The 5,695-nt window shown below is 40.3% G+C and overlaps 1 non-coding gene across 1 annotated transcript; it reads left to right on the forward strand.

Moving 5' to 3' along the window:
• The first annotated feature begins 2,554 nt into the window (after window positions 1–2,554).
• LOC141602873 (small nucleolar RNA R71) lies at window positions 2,555–2,661 on the forward strand. Its single transcript, XR_012524779.1, has one exon. It is a non-coding gene; the product is annotated as a small nucleolar RNA R71 (small nucleolar RNA).
• The last annotated feature ends 3,034 nt before the right edge of the window (window positions 2,662–5,695 follow it).

Below are 5,695 nucleotides of genomic sequence, written 5' to 3' on the forward strand. Positions count from 1 at the left end.
AAATTTCAGCTCAATTCAGGACGTGCGTCTTCTACCCAACACGCTCGTATTTCTTGAAAACGGGCGGATTCTCCTGAATCCGCTCGGATTCGACCCCTTTGTACCCGGATTCAGTTCCATCCGTGTACAATGCATATCCCTTGCCATTCTTCCATTCTTCTTCATATCTTGTGTTCTTCATTGTGGGGGGCACTACTAAGGCATGGATAGCCTAGGCAATTGTCATCCCCACACTAAGCTAAAGCACTACACATCAATTGAAATTATTAATCCCTCCCTCACTTCTCTCAAACATGACAATTATCTTTATCAAAGTATAAAAATCCAAAAATAACAAAAATGCAATACAAGAATTGAAATGCAAGTTAGAAAGTTAGAAATATTTACAAATGGTGGTTTAGGGAGGACCACCAAACTCTCATTCTTGATGAGATGTCAAGGGGGCATGTCCAAGGTGTTGTTGATGTTGCTCAACACCTTGAAAAAGTAATCAAAAGCTTGTTCATTATCATGGTAGAGGTCTTCAATAGACCTTGGCCCTTGTTGTCGGTCTTGATCGATGGCATTACCAATGTAGGGATTAAAAATCCCTTCAAATTCGTCGTCCCAAAGACCACAAACTTCATTAAGTTGATCATTGAAAATCTCTTGATTTGATGGTGACAACTTTCCCATTTCCTTTTCTTGGCCAATGAGCCCATCTTCTTCTTCTTTGTTTGATTTTGGTGAGCTTTGCAAGCTCTCCTTGTCACAATTCACTTGCTCTTTGAATGGAGCATCTTCAATTTTCTTCTTCCATTGGAGTTCCGACTCCTTCCTTTCATCCTTCCGACTATAATGATCGATCATAAAACACGGTTCATGTAAACGGGGAGCTCTCATAGTCTTGTCAAGATTAAAAGTTATACTCTCATATCCCACTTCTAGAGTGAGCTCACCATGTTTTACATCAATTACCGCACCCGCGGTGTGTAAGAAGGGTCTTCCAAGAATGATTGGAATTTTGGAGTCTTCCTCCATATCAACAATGACAAAGTCCACCGGGATGAAAAACTTCCCAATTCGCACGGGGACATCTTCCTATATCCCTAATGGTGTCTTCATCGATCTATCGGCCATTTGGAGTGTGATATTGGTGCATTTAAGCTCTCCCATCCCCAACCTTTTACTTACCTAGTACGGCATAACACTCACACTAGCCCCTAGATCACATAAGGCTTTGTTGATCGTGGTGTCGCCAATGGTACACGGTATTGAGAAGCTTCCCGGATCCTTTAGTTTTGGAGGTGAACTCCCTTGAAGTATTGCAGTACTCACCTTAGTGAAGGCGATAGTCTCAATTTTCCGGATCGACTTCTTCTTTGTGAGGATGTCTTTCATGTATTTCGCATAGGCCGGCACGTGATTGATTAATTCCGTGAAGGGAATTGAGACTTTCAAATTCTTCACAATTTCCATAAACTTTCCAAGTTGGTCATCAAATTTGGGCTTGGCTTGACGACTTGGAAAAGGAAGTCTAATCACAATGGGCTCCTTCTCCTTGACCTTGTCTTCATTTCTCTTTGAAATTTCTTCTTTTGATGATTCTCCATCTTTGGAGTTTTGCACAATTTCTTCCTTATCACTAGCCTCCACAACTTCATCCTCAACTTGCTTCTTCGGTGCTTCATACCTTGTACCACTTCTCAAGTGTATGGCACTAACCGTTTCATGTCTTGGGGGATTACTTTAATGTGGTAATTGCCCCTTTTGTCTTTGTGAGCTTGAAGATGCTAGTTGAGTCAATAGTTTTTCCAACATCTTGGTGTGAGCTAGAATGTTGTTGATGGTGGTTTCCTTTGCTTGACTATCTTTTTGCATTTGAGTGAAAAACTCTTGTTGATTCTTTTGCATTTGGAGGACCGCTTTTTGAACATCAAAACCTTGGTCATTTTGGTGATTGTATGGATTTTGATTTTGGTAACCTTGGTTTTGGTTGTAAAAGGATCTTTGATTTTGGTTTCTCATGGGAGGTGGAGTGTAAGTTGTTTGAGGATTTTGAACATTTTGGCTTTTGTATGAGAGATTTGGGTGAAACTTAGTGTTTTCATTGTAATAGTTGGAATAAGGGGTACCACTCTTGTATGCTTGGAAAGCATTCACTTGTTCATTTGTTCCCCTACATTCACTTTGGTCATGTCCCAAAGTTCCACAATTCTCACATATCCCACTTGGGATTGATGAGGATGCCGTCATGGCATTAACATGATGCTTTGGTGATTTTGAGGCTTCTTCAAGTTTAGCCATAGCTTGTTCAAACTTCAAATTGATTGTGTCAATGTGAGCACTAAGTTGAGCACCTAATTGAGTAACGGAGTCCACTTCATGCCTTCCTCCTCTAGTAGCCTTGCGAGGTCTACTATATTGTGAGTTATGGACCGCCATTTCCTCAATCTTGTTCCATGTTTGATTGTCATCAACTTCGGTGAACATTCCATTTGATCCCATGTTGAGAATGTTCCTTGAATCTTCATATAAACCATTCCAAAATTGTTGTACCAAGAACCATTCGCTAAGTCCATGGTGAGGACATGAGCGACAAATTCCCTTAAAGCGCTCCCAAGCTTCATACAAAGATTCTTCATCCCTTTGCTTAAAACCCGTAATTTGAGCTCTTAGCATGTTAGTCTTTTCCGGTGGGTAGAACTTTTTGTAGAAAGCTAGAACCAACTTCTTCCAAGAATCTATTCCGAGAGTGGCCTTGTCAAGGCCCTTCAACCATTATTTCGCTGTGCCGATTAGAGAAAAAGGAAATAAGACCCATCGAATTTGGTCTTGAGTCACACCGGTTTGAGAAATCGCATCACAATAGTCGCAAAAGGTTTCCATATGAGAATGAGGGTCTTCACTAGGCATCCCCCCAAATTGGCTCCTTTCGACTAATTGGATAAAGGCGGATTTGGCAATAAAATTTCCGGTTAGATGTGGTGGTGTGGGAGTACCGTTGGGTAGGTTCTCCTCGGTGGGTACGGAATGTGACGAAAATTTAGGCATTGTAGGTTGATTTTGTAGGGTATTTTGTAATGGGTTCTCCTCTCCTTCTCTTGCAAAAGGGTTGGTGAACTCAATAGTTGGTTGAACAACCTCACTAATACCTCTCAAATTCCTCCTAGCAAATCTCCTATTATTCGTCAAGGTTCTTTCAATTTCACGGTCAAAAGGTAACAAATCACCTTGTGTCCTTCTAGACATGAAAAATATCAAACAACTTGAAAACAATTAGAACAAACCTTGAGGATTTTTACTTCCCCAAGGCGAAGAAAGACACAACTAATAACAATAAAAGAAAATCTAAATCAAGTAAACACCGTCCCCGGCAACGGCGCCATTTTTGATCGGTCCGTTTCGTGTTCACAAATAAATAGATGTGGTCGTTGGGTCACGTCCGAATCAAAACACAATTTATAGCTTCACAAACAACTCTACAATTAGTAAAGAGGCAAGTAAAGGTCGGATCCCAAGGGACGGGTATTGAAATGAGATTTCTATTGCAACTAGTGGTGTCTTAGGGGTGTCACAAATTGGATTGATGTAGAAGGTCACTAAACTAAAATAGCAATGGAAATAAACAAGCAAGATGAATTAAAAGGGTTGTAAACAATTGATAGAAAGCGCTAGGGTGTCATGGGGTCATAGGGGATTCATGGGAATTGATCATACAAACATGTTCTCAAATTATAAGCAAGCAATTATTGTTGTGATGGATTGAGTTGGGTTATATCTTACAACCCTAGGAAAGTTTGGGTCCCGGAGCCGAATCGATTAGATTGTACAACACCTACAAGTCGACTTAGTCTTCCCTACTCAACAACATGCATGGTCTAATGAGACTCGAGTTGGGTTATGTCTTACAAGTCTCATTGAAAAGATAGGAGATGGTGGTAAATGCAAGGATTCATAGGCTTAGCATTTCATCAAACATAACATGTGCATGAGTTGAGATCAAAACAAGCAAGCAAATAAACCATGAAAGCATATTAAATTAAGCATGAATCATTCCCCATGTTGGTTTCCCCTAATCACCCATTAACCCTAGCTAGGTCATTACTCACTCATTATCATGTTGATCATGCTAGCAAGGTTGTCAATCATACCAACAAAAGGAAACATGATGAATAAATGAAAGTAATTAACAATAATTAAAGAGGGATTAAGAGAATTATACCTACTAATGATTCCAATAATAAAGCAAAGATAAAAGAAGTACTTGATGCTTGATTGAGAGGTTGTCAATCTCCCAAATAATACCAAAATAATCTTCAATTACCCAAAATAAAGGATGAACAAAAGAGAGATTAAGGAAATAAAACTTGTATTAGAACTTGATTAATTGTTGATTACAATACTAAAGAGAGATTTGATTGATATTAACTACTCTAATTATTGATAAGAAGAACATGCTCTTCTAATTAGACTAATGGGGTATTTATACTGGAAATTAGGGGGATGCATTAGGGTTAACTAAGGGCTAAACTAGTAATTACACTTTTTAGATTGAGCAGGGAGGAGTCGGCATTTTTCGAAGGAAGGGCTTCTTTCTTTGTAGCTTGGAGAAGACGAAATTGCGTTGTACAGGAATCCGTGCGTTTTGGAGTCGGGACAGGCGGATTCTGGCGGTGGAACACGCGCGGTTTTGGAGGAATCCGGACGGATTCTGGTGATGGCAAACCCGAGCGTCTTGGGATGAAACCGCACGGATTGTGCATGTGGAGGACGGCCGGATTGTAGACAATCCGCACGGATTGTGCCTCAGCAACATTTCTTCTTCTTTTCTTCCCTTTTCTTCATAAATTCCTTGGGGATTTCCTTGGGGACTCAAGGATCCTTTCTCAACATTGCTCATCTACTATAATATGTACAAAGGCCTTATAATCTTGTCTCTCCTTGATGCTTGGTCATTAAATTCGATCAATTTAGTCTCGTTTTGCCATGAAAATGCAAGATTTGCACTCCTTTCCTACCAAGGGATCAAAATCTCAAAGAATATGCAAAACAAAGAACTAAAGACAGTAAATGACCCAAATATGCACTAAAAAGCATTGGAACAAGGCTAATTCGGGGGCTAAATATGCGCTAATTATGGTCACATCATCTAGCAAAATCATTCGTGCTATGATGTAGGGGATCTATAGCGTAGATGGCAGTTGAATAGGTGAACCCGCATTAGGGCTTGGTCGACCGTCTGGCTTAACTGGTCGATCGGTTGAGCCGGTTAGTCGATCGACTGGGGTAGCTGGTCGATCGACTGACTTCGTGTCTGATTAGCACCGTATAATTCGTTAAGTGCAATATTTAACAATGAGACCGAGAGGAGACTTGTTCGATGCGTAGTTTTGACCAACCCGTAGATCGAAAGATAGGGAAGGGCATTAATTAACGAGTTGAGACGACTAAATTGCTGAGATCGGGAGATAATGTAATTTAAGCTTTAGGAATCACTTTTCAGGGCGAGAGCTAGTATTAGTGAGACCTAGGGACTAGTAGCATAGGCCTAAAGGAGCTACTAGTTAACTTGGACCGAAAGGACTTGTTTTACCCATCCTACGCGACTGTATTTCGGACTTACCTAGGATTATTGTGCCATCGCAGCTATAGTGAACCGACCGTCTTAGCATTCCTTTTATCATTGTTTACATCTTTTATTATTTCTATCTGC

The sequence above is a fragment of the Silene latifolia genome, chromosome 9, assembly GCF_048544455.1.
Source record: "Silene latifolia isolate original U9 population chromosome 9, ASM4854445v1, whole genome shotgun sequence".
NCBI lineage: Eukaryota > Viridiplantae > Streptophyta > Magnoliopsida > Caryophyllales > Caryophyllaceae > Silene > Silene latifolia.